The sequence below is a fragment of the Camelus bactrianus genome, chromosome 18 (assembly GCF_048773025.1).
Source record: "Camelus bactrianus isolate YW-2024 breed Bactrian camel chromosome 18, ASM4877302v1, whole genome shotgun sequence".
Taxonomy (NCBI): Eukaryota; Metazoa; Chordata; class Mammalia; order Artiodactyla; family Camelidae; genus Camelus; species Camelus bactrianus.
Window position 1 is genome coordinate 18,495,554 of NC_133556.1, and position 13,783 is coordinate 18,509,336.

Genomic DNA, 13,783 nt, shown 5'->3' on the forward strand with positions numbered 1-13,783 from the left:
AAACTGAGTGAGTAAATCCTCTACTTAATGAGTTTGGAAGACTCTCAGCCCTTGGGTGCCTTCCTTTACTTGAAAAGCAGAGCACGTGGGTGAGCACGGGGCAGCACAGATCTGGACCCTGGCACATAATACTCCTGGGTGGGAGTGTTTTTATAAAACAGAAATTTGTTGGGAAATTCAGTGTCCTTTGCTGCATTTTTTTCAGTTGCAAGACCTAGATTACATAGGCTGGAGGGAGGAACCAGAAGGAAGAAGATTAATTGAGAAAAATAATGGGTTTCAAACTAGAGTTCCACTTTCTTTAGTAAAACATTTGATGTGTCTTTCTAATGGATGACTAATTGAACAGAATGAGATAGGGGATGCCGAACAGAAGGCCCTTGACATGGATGATCGATTTAGGGCTGAATCATTCCAAATCTGTCCTGGTGCCAGAATTCCACCTCCCCACCCCAGCAGCTGGAATATCTTCTGTCTCTCTCACTCCCTGTTTCTTAGACTCACAGCTGTTGGGGTTTTACCAGGGCTTTCCCAGCTGGACGCAGACAGTGAGAGGTGCCAGGGCAGTGGCAGAAAGGGTCCCATTGGTTCAGGAATTGGAGGAGCAGCTGGAATGGGGGAGAGGAAACAAGCTACTTGGACTGTGACAGGGTACTGTAACTGTCTCTTCGGACTCCAGGATTAAACACAGAAAAGTCCGAGACCAGAATGGATCACAGCGCCTCTGAAGTTTGATTAATATCGTGACACTTTCTACAAATAACAGTAAGACTACAGTGTCCCCAACAAACTCAAAGGAGCTGTGTATTTTTGAACACTGTTTCATAAGTCATCGACAGTGTGGAGAAAAAGGAACCTTCCAACGCTGTTGGTAGGGATGCAATTTGGTGCAGCCATTATGGAAAACAGTATGGAGATTCCTCAAAAAAAAAAAAATAGACTTATCCTATGATCCAGCAATCCCATTCTTGGGCAGGGCTGCATTCCAGGGAGGAGTGGGTGTGGCCAGGAAAGAGGCTGTGGGTGCCACCAGAGTTCAGTGCAAGAAAAATCCACCCTGCTCAGCGTCACAGGAGGGAAAACTTTTTAAGATGGGTTCAGGACCCGGGGAAGGTGGAGGGAACCCAAATCTGCAAATAGAGGGAGGGAGTAGGTGGGTGGGCGGGATGGGTTGGGGCTGGGGAGGGAGTCGGGCAATGACAGCGCACTGCAAGGGAGCGCAGAGGCAGTGGGAAAGAGGCAGGTGGACAATCTGCAAGCAAACCTCATATGGAATTCTGTTAACAGTTGATGATTTTACGTGGGTGGCATCCACTTACTGTTTGCTTAGTTTTTCCAGAACTCCTTGAGGGCAGAGACCAAGCTTGGTTTATCTTTGTATTCTTCCTGCCTGATTGAGTGCAGCCACAAAATAGGTGCGCACACACACACACACACACACAGTTTGCATGGATTATTATTTATCATTATGGCTGCTGCGTGAATGAATTATTTTTATATTTGTGGCTCTGGACAAGAGAGGTTTTAGCATGACTGCTTCCTTATCTGGGAGGAGGGGGCAACCCCTCAAGGATAGCCAATCCCTGTGATTTTGGAGTTCAGTGGAGGTCAACCTGTGAACAGCACTTCGCTTTGGAAATCAATACTGAGTGGGGAGGAGAAAGGGGTCGGAGAGATTTGGAGTAGCCGAGGGAGGCTGGTGTTCACCAACTTGGTGTGACCTGGGAGAAGTACCAGGACCCTCTCCTGCTTAGTCAGTGAGGCTGCCTGGCTCTAGAGTCATGTGGAGAAGGGCAGAGTCCATTCTGGCTTAAAGAATTGTAGGAAATTTTATGGTCCTCAGAGTGCCGTCTGGCATCATGGGAATAGAATGTGTAGCAGGGCAGGGCTGGCGCAAAGTGATACTTATCCCGTAAAACTTGTATAAAGCAAGCAATCTTTTTTTTTTTTTTATGGGGAAAAACATTCATAATCCTCTCTCAGTCCATTCTCCAGTCCTCTCCACCAGCTTCATACAATCTACATCCCGTGAAAAGTGGCAAGGATGCTATCAGGAGAGCCACAAGGGGCAAGACGACTCAGGAAAACTTCTTTCTGGTTTGGAGGTGTTCCTCATTCGCACCTCATCCGGGAAGCTATCAGTCCTTGGGCCCCAGGCCTCTGCCACATGACGCTGAAGAGTGGGTTAGGCTGATCTGGGCACCAAGGGGATGCTTTGGCTCCTGTATTCCCTCCTCCCTGCCCAGTATTTGCATAAATTGCTTTTGCCTTTTCCCCTGTGTCTCTCTCTATTGGGGTTTTGATGAGCTTCTTATTAAACCGAATGACTTATTTAGATAATACAGACCTTCGTATCATGTCAAAGAATGTTCCCTGCAGTCCATTTTTCTTTTTATTAGAGAATGCCAAAGGAAAAGAAAAAATTAGCATATTGAATTTCCAGTAGCAAAAAAAAAAAAAAAAAAAAGAGAGAGAGAGAGAGAGAGAGAGAGACAAGGGTAGCTTAGTATTCAAAAAGAGATTTCCCACAGGTTAGATGGAAAGGATGCTTTAAACATCCCATCCTGACTTCCTGGTGGCTGGCAGATATTTGCATGAGGCAGAACTCTTGATTTAAGTGACAGAAAAAGAGAACTTATTAGCTTATGAACTGTAAAGTTCAAGGGCACTGTTGGCTTTAGCCATGACAACATGATGAGGACTTGTCTCTGTCTCTTGGCTCTGCTGGACTGTCTCAGTTGGCTTCATTCTCAGGTAGACCCTCCTCAAGTGGAACAAGGACGGATCCTCTGTGACTCCAGGCTCACATCCAACTAGCTTGCTTATCTCACAGAAAGAGAATTTTTCACCCAATAGTTCCAGCTAAGGCTCTTGGGATGACATTCATTGGCTCTGATTGATTCAGTGTGGGCATCTGCTCCCTTTTGAACCCACAACGGCAGCCAAGGACATGCAGGGACCTCACTGGCTTACTTGCCCATCCCTGGAGCCGGAGGGTGGGACCAGCCCCACCTAAACATCAGGAACCTATCGGTTGATGGGGAAGGGAGGGGGCCAGGGAGAGAAGGTGGTTCCACATAAGAATACCATGGTGCTTTTTTCAGAACAGGGGTGATAGTATGCTGGGCAGAAAAACATGTCCATCATAATATTTCTACACACCTCCAACAGAACTTGGAATATCCATTCTATGTCATATGTCAAGTTGGGCATGGCAAGGCTGCCGCTGACCAAAGACTGACCACTCTTTGGTTGATACTGAATAATTTCTTTCCTTTAGCTTCTCTTCTAGATATAATAATGAGATGAAGGAAAGGATGTGATGCAGGAAAATGCAGCTCAAGAGGATGGCTGTGTCCCAGGTCTTGGGTGAGTCCCTGGGATGTGTCCCACCAAGCGAGGGTCCTTGGCTTCCCACAGGAAAGAATTCAAGAGCGAGCCACAGTTGAGTAAAAGCAGATTTATTCAGAGAGATGCACACTCCATGGACAGATTGCAGGTGGATTCTGAAGGCAAGAGAGAGTGACCAGGAGGTACAATGTTGTTAGTTTTTATGGGCTCGGTAACTTCCTATGCTAACAAGTATGAGGATTATTCCAACTACTTTGGGGAAGGGGCTGGGATTCCCAGGAATTGGGCCATCACCCACTTTTTGACCTTTTATGGTCAGCCTTGAAACCATCATGGCACCTGGGGGAGTACCATTTACCATGCTAATGTGTCACAATAAGCGGATAATGAAGTTCAAGGTCTACTAGGAGTTGAATCTTCTGCCATCTTGGTGCTAATTGCTGTGTCATGCCCTTAATGAAGTGGGTGGAGATTTAGATAAAGTAAAATTGTCCACAAGTTGGATAATTGTTCAAACTGGGTGCTGGGTACATGGAGGTTGGTGATACCATTCTCTCCATTTCTATCCATGCTTGACATTTTCTAGAGTGGAAAGTTAAACAGTCATGCTGCAGTGAACATTCTGTCACAACCCCCTTCTTAGGTCTTCCCTGGCCTCGGTCTCCTTAATTCTCTGTGTGGCTGGATCCAAAGCTGCTACAAGTGGTGTCTGACCAAACTTTGTTTCTGCCTCGATGTGCTAAAATCGTTTAAACAACAAGTTTATTCAGGGATCATTTACATATCATACACAGAACTCACCTGTGTAATTCAACGATTTGTAGTAACGGGACAGAGTTGTGCATTCATCACTATAATCCAGTTTCAGAGATCTCCATCACCCAGTAAGACTCCTTGAGCCCACGTACACTTAACCTCCTTTCCCTACTCTAGCCCCAGGCAACCACTACTCTCCTTTCTGTCCCTACAGATTTTCCCTTTCTGGACATTTACCATGGACATGTAGAGTCCTTGCCTGGAATTTTTGACATTCTCTTTCCTACTCTACAAAAATGTTGTTTCTAACTCAAGGATACTCCTTGTTCTCTTACCACTGGACCATTTTTTTTTGAGACGTATCTTCTCATTTCTGTTCAGAAATTTAAATGATTCAATTACCTACATTTGGAGAATGATTGTGTCACAGTGATCGTCGGTGACCCCTACTTGACATAGAAATTAATGGTATGCTAATAAGGCAGTAATGATCAAGGCTCAGAGAACTTCCTGCAGATTAATGAGTGGCTTAGAGAGAAGACAGACAAATCCAAATCTAGAGGTCGCCAACCCCAATAAACAAATTTCTCAATCAGTGTCCCCAGGACCATGGTGGTTGATACGGGCCTAGAGCCCTCTGGTATTTCTTGCAGTCCCAGGGCTCAATTTTGCATTACTTCCTTGTCACAGATCTTTGACCCCAGACCCCATGGGACATCAATATAATGATAATGCTGAGGTTTAGTTCCTTATTTTGTGATGGACCACATCTTCCTGGCTCACTAAAAAGTATTTACTGGGGGGCTGTTACATGTTTTGAGCTAGACTTCTCCCCTGATCCAAATGATTGATGTAAGACCTGATTGACTAGTGATTAAATAGTCTATATCTATCAAATAACTTCATCAGTTAATCCAGAGCCACGGGGGCCATTCATTCACTTGATAAATACATGGGGAAAAGTACCTACTATGTGTTAGATGATGTCCCAGGAGTTGGGGATACAAAGATAAAGAAAAACCTAACTCTTGTTCTTAGGAAGGTCACAGTCTAGTGATGGAGACAGACATATAGAAATAATGGCAAAAATGAAGTATGTGCAAGGTACAGTGTTAGCATAGAGAGATTCAGGAAGTATTTCACAGAACTTTGATTTGGGTCTTGAGGGATGAATAGGAGTTTGCATATGACAAAAAAGGGACAAGAACATTTTAAGAGATAGGAAAAATAGAAAGTATGAGGTGTAAAGTGAGCTTTGAGAGCCTTGTCATTTCCTTCCTTTTGTTTTCCTTTGAGTATGATTTTTCTCCTTTTAAAAATTTAAGATGAAATGCTTTTTTTCCTTTTTAGATATTAGTATGATTTAAAGCTATAAATTCACCTTTGTATGCTACATTGGATACATCCATACTTTTTAGTATAAAGTGCTTTTAACGCTACTTCCCAGATCAATACCCTTTGGGTAGAAATCTAGTTATAAGATAAAGTTGCAAATAGTCAGCATGACGTAGTACTGCGAACAGACCACTATTTATTCCTTCAATTTCACATCCTACTCTTCTCCCCCAGTACTCATGCAGGAACGCTATTCATAGTTCTTGAACAAACCGTATTGTTTCTCCCTATCATGAGTTTGTACATACTATTATTTTTGCCTGGACTAGGAAAACCTCAGTCACACTTCCAAGGACATTTGATGTTGACAACACAGTCTCCCCGTGAGTCTCCTAAGTTAGCAGCAAGATATACACAGATACCCTAAAATATTACCTTGGTTGACTGTCATTTAATACAGATTGTCCCTGACTTACAATATTTCAACTTACTTTTTTTTTTGATTCTACAATAGTGTGAAAGGGATAAACGTTCAGTAGAAACAGAACTTTGAATTTTGAGTTTTGAACTTTTCCCCGGGCGATGACACCTGGTATGATATTTTCTTGTGATGCTGGGCAGTGGCAGCAAGTCACACATCCCAGTCAGTCATGTGATCATGAGGGTAAACAACTTACAACCATTCTGTACCCAGCACTCATTCTTTCAGTACAGGACTCAATACAGTACATGAGATATTCAACACTTCATTATAAAACAGGTGTTGTGTTAGTTGATTTTTGCCCAACTGTAGGCTAATGTAAGTGTTCTGAGCATGGCCCATTTAAGGTTGGCTAGGCTGAGCTATGATGCTTCGTGGGGTAGGGGTATTAAATGAGTTTTTGACTTATGAGATTTTCAACTTATAATGGGTTTACCAGGACATAAATTCATTGTAAGTCAAAGAAGATCTGTATTGATCAAATAAATTTGAGAAGTGTTTGCCAAAGACAATAATTTTTACTTTTACAAGACTGCTATTTTTATGATTGCAGTTAAGTACCAGAGTTACTTGTCTCATGAGGTCCATGGTAATAAATCTTGGTTCAGGATAATAAAACCATGTCCTCAGCCCATGAATGTAATATTGCTCTTCCTTTTTGCTGTGGCAGAATGGCATGGACTCAGTTCATAGAGAAGCAATATATCTGGTTACCAAAGTCTAAAATTTTATGACTTGGCTCTAATGGAAAATGGAGCTTTGATCTGCACCCCAACTAGTCTTATTTTCTCTGGTTTTTGTAGTGAAATAAAGATACAAACCTTTTAGATGACTCAGGGCCTAAAGATTTGCCTGAAGCTCCTAGATCTTAGAAAATTCTAGCCACAGAATCAAAGACCAATGAGAAAAATGAAAAGCTTCCAACAGCCTTACCTTTCTCCTGGCAGATGTCTTCATAAGGCAAAGGAAACTTTGTGTTTAACATAAAATAAGAGCCTTAAATATGTTTGATACTTACATGAAGCATCAGGGTGATTTATTCAGAACTGCAGTAAGGTGGGTAGAAATCTGACATATGGATTTGAAGGATTATCTGGAAAAGTAACATCTCCGTAGCTTTGATGGAGGGTAAAGTTGCAAGCTGACTTCATCCAGAGGGGAGAGTACCCTTCAGCAATGGGGGAACTGTAGAACATCCATCAGAAAAGGCTTTCAAAAGTTCTGGTGGACAAAGATTTTTCTGGACCAGCATGTTTCAGAGTAGGAGCTTTTGCACACTTCAGCATCTTTGGAAGGCACACCTAACCATCCATGCTTTAGGACATCATTGAGATGCCTTCTATTGTTATGATTCTAGCCAAATTTATGTAGAATCATCAAATCCACAGATAAAACTCTGTGCACAATTCTTTGTACATTTTAGATGTATCTTCTGGGATCAATTGTCTTCCTTCCTGAAATACTTTCCTTTATTAATTCCTTAGTGAAGACATTATTCTATTTTGTCTTAAATGGCATTATTTAGTTCTTGTTAGAGACTGATAGTTTAGCTAGGTATACGATTCTAAATTGACAGTTACTTTCCTTCAGCACACTGATGTCTCATTCCATTGTCTACAGGTTTCCGTTGCTGCTATTAAGATGTTTTCTGTAGTCAAATTTCTATTTCTTTTAAAAAATGTACCTTTATTTTTTACAGGGAGAGGTAATTAGGGTTTTTTTTTGTTTGTTTTTTGTTTTTTAATGGAGGTACTGGAGATTGAACCCAGGGCCTTGATGCATGCTAAGCCCAGACTCTGCCACTGAGCTGTACCCTCCCCCTTCTTTTTCTTTTATTTCTGGCTGCTTTTAAGGTCTTTCTTCCTGGAGGTGGGGTTGTGTTGAGGAGGAGCCTGAATATTCTTCAGTTTCACTGTGATGTGCACAGGCGTGGTTTTGTTTTCTTTTTTTTTTCAAATTGGATTTGTGTGCTTTTTAAGTCTGAGAATGAGTGTCTTGATCAGTTTTGGAAAACTCTCAGTCATTATTTCTTCAAAGATTTCTTTTCTTCATTCTTTCTATTCCCTTCTTTTGTTCCCTCTTTGGGGGCAAAGTCTTAGGATTCCTTCTTGTGTGCCTCCTCTGATCTTGCAGTCAGGCCAGGTGCTAAGGACAGTGCCTTGAAGTGTTCAAGGTCTGTGCTTTCTCCCAATCCTGTAGAGTAGCGCCCACTGCTGACACCCGGTGTGCTGTCTATGGGGGTTTAGATGTACCTGCTGGAAGAGTACATGCACCCCATTTGCAGAGACTCAGATGCACTGTTTTGGGGGGTATGCATGGCATACTGCAGGCTGCACTGGCCAGCTGGGGATGCTGCAGGTGAGCAGTTCCATAGGATTCATGGTCAGGCCACTTGGTGAAGTCTGAGCCAGTTAGAAGGATCTGTGGCTGAGTTTTGAGATCCATGGGGTGATTGCTGTGAGCCCCTGTGCCTTTTCCCTGATCCTAGCTCCCCCCAAGTTATTTGGCTGTGCTGATCCCCTCGGTGAACCGGGTAGGGCAATGCAGAAGTGGGCTTCTTGGGCAACGTCCCTCTAGGCTGGGGAAGCCAGGCACTCACTCTGCTCTCCCTTTCCCCCTTGGGAGAAATTGTAGGCAAGGGTCTCTCTTGGCATCGAGCTGTGCTGCCTTGTGGAGAAGGGAGACTCTTCTCACCCTCTTCAGTGTATTTGTTTTTGGATTTTGAATGAGTTGCCGGAATCTTTCCACTGGACTCCTGGGTTCTTGCAGAGGTATTCCCATCCACGGATGGTTGTCACACTGGTGTTTCTATCCGGGTAAGGGCTGGAATCTTCTATCTCACCATCTTGCTTACATCACCTTGCAGTGCCTTCCTTGGAACTATGACTGGGTATGTCTTCTAGAATCACTCTTAATTTTATATCTCCTGACCACTCATGATTCTATCTCTCTTTCTCTCTCCATGCAATATGCTAGGCAGTTTTTTTTCAGGTCTGTTTTGTAGGTCATTTTATTTCCTCGTTGTCTGTTTCTAATCGGCTGATTATTTGTTCATTGAATTTTTCACTTAAATGATTATTATTTTTTATTTTGAAAAATAGGTGGTTAGTTTTCACTCTGGCCTCTGCTCTTTGGGGATAGTATTCTTTCTCTTTCTCATTTAAAAATACATCTTTTCATATTCTGAATCTGACAGTTCTATGTTATGAAGTTCTTAGGGGTCTAATTCAGCAGTTTGTTGTTCCTTATTTTCATTCGTGGCGGCTTTCTTATCCGTGTGTTTTTTAGTGTTGGTTTGTGACCTAATGTTTAGTGGGGCATTTTCTGTGGATTCCCGGGAGGCTGGGGTTGAAGTGCACTTCTAGAGAGAGTTTCTTTTTTTCCCCCCTAGGCACTCTGAAGCGCTACCAGCCTGGAACCACGCTCCTTATTTTTCACCCTGGAGTTTTCCAAACCATGTTGGGAGTGCAATTTAAATGTTTATTTTTACTTATTTACTGTCTTTATTTTCTGGGGGAGGTAATTAGGTTTACTATTTATTTTTTTGGTGGAGGTGCTGGGGATTGAACCCAGGACCTCATGCATGCTAGGCATGCGCTCTACCACCGAGCTATACACACACACACACACACACACACACCCGCCACTAAATCCCAGTGCATGTGAGAACAATCCTGTGGTTATGAATTCAAAGGGAAGTGTTTTTTCCCTTTTAGATCCCAAATCAAGCCCAACAGGCTTCCTTTGTCTAACCTCTTTGCCAGTGGGGAAATTATTTTCTAGTCAAATCTTTCAACAAGGGCATGGAATTTTGAGGGTCCTGGCCTTATTTTTCCACCATGGGTAGATCTAGGATTTCGGTCCTCTGTCCCTGTGTAACTGTTAAAATCTGTAAAGCTATAAAAACCTCTTGGTCCCTGAGATTGGCAAATGTCCCCTACCCTGTTACAACCTCAGTGTCAATTTGCCACTCTGATTTTCAGCCCTCCCTTCATATTTGGCATCTGGAATTTCTGTTGTTTGCATTCTAGCTCAGCTATTCACTTCCTGAAAAGATTTTTACATGTTTTGTGTCAGCAATTTTTCCAGGATGTCTAGTCTATTAGACTATTAGAAATGCAAATCCTATGTTGTTTTGTTTTGTTTTTTCCCCCTTAACAATATAAAATGAACATAATTGCTGCCAATACATATTCATTTAAAACATAATTTTTATGAATGAAAGAATTTACCTATTTGCATATTTCTTTGTACCTTTCCAAAAGAGGTGTTTATTTCATTAAAAATGGAGGGTGGGAAGGGATAGACTGGGATTTCAAAATTGTAGAATAGACTACACTGTATAGCACAGGGAAATATACACAAAATGTTATGATAACTCACAGAGAAAAAAATGTGACAATGAGTGTGTATATGTCCATGAATAACTGAAAAATTGTGCTGAACACTGGAATTTGACACAACATTGTAAAATGATTATAAATCAATAAAAAATGTTAAAAAAATGTTTTTTACACAGACAAATTTAAACATATGAGTTGATTTCTTCATTTTGAAAGTTAGCATTTTCTTTTCCTGGTGTGGCAAACAGGCCGTTATAGTCTTGCTGCATCTTAATGATAACTTAAGATACCGCCTTACACTTTTGTCCCAGATGTGGGGTTTTTGTTTTTCACTTGTGCAGACATTTTTTTTTTCTCTCCTTGTCTAACCATCTCAGACATCATTATCATTGTACATGCTTGCCAATGCTATTTATAAAGGCAAAAAAAAAAAAAATCCAGAATGTATTTGTGTGTGTGAGAGAGAGACAAAGAGGAAAAGAGAGAGAGAGAAAGAGAGAGACAGAGAGAGATTGAAGACGCTCACAGACATGTATTTACCTGCTATGCAGATGTCTTTATGTGAGAATAGGAAAATATACAGTCATCAGACTGCAGTTTTCTTCCCCAGCGAGCTCCTGAAACACACAGAAGCTTAACCGGGGCTGTGGCTACGCCTGTTTTTGCATTTCCTAGGGCTGGCGTGGGCTATCTATTGATTTCAGCCCTGCTAAAGACCATATAAAATAGAAGAAGCTTTTGTGGCCAGACTGAATCTAGGCTGGGAATTGCATGACTAACCATTCTCGAGACATCATTTGCTGAGATCATCAGAGTGGGTTTTATTTTTTTGATAAACTTTCTTTCTCTAGTCCTGTGGCTACAGGTGAGGTACAGCAGGGCGAGCAGTCTGGACAGGACTGGGGGGCCCCTGAGAGCCTGAGTATTTAACAACAGAAAAGTTTCTTCCTGGGGTAGTGGGTCCTTGGCTAAGTATTTGGACAGAAAACCCATATGAGGTGCAACCTTCCCTCAATGTCACCCCACATTATCCCCTGGGGAATATGTACTATATGGGGAAGCCATGGTCTGTAGAGCTCGCTTTGTACAGGGTTATGTAAAAAGTGCTTACAAAAGAACCACACACCAAGCCCTAAATCATCAGATGTTTCAGACACACTGAAAACTCCCTGTGGTGTCCAGAGCCTAATTTTCAGACTGTTGCTCACCTCATCTGGGTTGACTACTGAGTTTCTAGTTCTGGCTTCGCCCAGGCATCTGATGAGGCTCCTCAGGGCTTTAGTTGGGGGGTCATCTCTGGAATATCCTTCTCTGGGTAGTCACCTCCATGAATTATTCTAAATTTGACCAATCACGACCCCATTGTTTGAACAAGAAGAAGTTGGGGAAATGGAACTTCCCACCCCTTTCATTCATCCATCCACCCATCCACCCGTCCATCCACCCGTCCATCCATCCATCCATCCATCCATCCATCCATCCATCCATCCATCTATCCATTTGAATGCCCACAGAGTGTCAGGCACTGTGCTGGGCTTTGGGGCACAGACTGAAAAAGACAGGCTTGGTTACTGACAGCAGAGCACTCATATTTTGTCAGGTGAGATAGAGAGACTGTAAGTGATTACGGGATTAATCGTACCTGTGGCCAGTGGTGCATAGCGTGTGTGGACTCCTCCGAAAGACTTCCGGGCTCTGCACCTGCCCATTCCTCACCTGGAATGTTCCTCTCCCAGATGGCCACATGGTTCGATCCTTCCCACATTTAAGTCTTCACCAAAATGTCACCTTCTCATTCCCCTGATTTAATTTTTTCTTAGTACTTATCATGAACACACTATGTTTTTACATATTTATCTTATTTATTATTCATCTCTCTACTTTGAAATTCAGGTCCAGGAAAGCATGCACGCTTGTCTGCTTTGTTCCTAGCTGTGGCTTCAGCACATAGAACAGTGCCCAGCACATAGTAAGTGCTCATTAAATATTTGTTCAAAGAAAAAAAATGAATATGAAAATAAATATATGTATATTCATGTATGACTGAAAATTGTACTGTACACCAGAAATTGACACAACATTGTAAGCTGACTGTAACTCAAAAAAAAATCCTAAAAAAAACAAATGAATGCATCTTCAGTCCCAGCCTCCTTGGGTGATTCTCTGTCATCAGGCCATAGTCTCTTCTATCTGTTGTAATAAGGAAGCTAAGGAAAGGAGAAAATGTGGAGAGAGGCTGCATTCACCTGGCATGGCCTTTCCCTGCCCACTGCTGGGTTGGTGGAAAACATAAGACATCCTTAAACTTAACCGATTCTAGCAGCATTCTTTCTCTTTGAGGGCAGAGTACCTTGCTCCTGATGCTGGCTCTTGCCTGGGGAGGGGTGAGAAGCTAGGGGAGGACAGTGGCAGGGCAAAGGAACCGCAAGCTACATTTTTAGAGGCCAATACAGGGCACTTTTGCAGACGGATTAGTGGTCCCACTTGATAGCAGTGAGTAAATGATGCCACCTTGCTGTGCTTTGGGTCTCTTCTGTGCAGGACAGGGTCAGTTTCCAGGTCTCCTGTGGAAGGGAAGTGGGCCTCTCTAACTGGCCACAATGCCAAGCAGATACGAGCAGCTCTGACCCGCAGCTGCGGCAAGACGAGCTGTCTTGAGGCATAGTGATGGCGCAGAGCCACACTGGGGTCCAAATATGCACAGCATCCAACAGCTAAACAGCTGAGAACAGAAACGGGACACACTAACTAAGCTAGTGGTCAAGCAGCCAGGAACCAAACCAGGGGCCAAGCTGTTCAGTCCGGAGTCAGCTGGCCAACAGCAAGAGGAGACTCCCTAGACCAGCTGAAAAGCCAGGGTTGTCACTGAGAGTGGAGTGCCATGGCAGAGAGTGGACCTGGGACAATTCCTAAGCGCATTGGGTGGCCAGCCAGCTCTGTCTGAGTTCACTTTCCACTGTCCGACCAGTCCTTTCTATCCACCCGGGGGGCCGTATTTTTACCCTCCTTTCCTTTTATGTCCAGAAGAGCCTGTAGTTACTGTCTTAAACCACCAGGTGGTGACCCTGCTTTGAAAAGTCAAAACCTGAGGTTATCGCCAGGAGCTGAGCACAGACAGGCAACCGTGTTAGGTGCGTTATCTCCTTTAAATTTCAGACAACTCTAAGTGCTGTTATTATCTCTATTTTAGCGATGAAAAACACTGAGGCTTAGCAAGTTTGAAGAGCTTCATCTAAAGCCACCCATCCAAGGGGATTCTCTTAACACATTGCTTTCTGAGTAAGTTTGGGGTTGGCAGAAACTGATCAATGACCATTTTAAATGCTGGGCAGTGACGGTGCTCTCAGGCATGACGGCATACATTGGAAAAAAAGATCACTAATAGTATTTAGTGCTCTCTCTGGAATCCTTCCTATGTCTCAGGTGCCAGAAAAATGTTTTACAAACACAATTATTTGAGTCCTCCTAGAACCCTGTCAGTCAGACCCTGTTCTCATTGTGTAGATGAGTTTGCTGA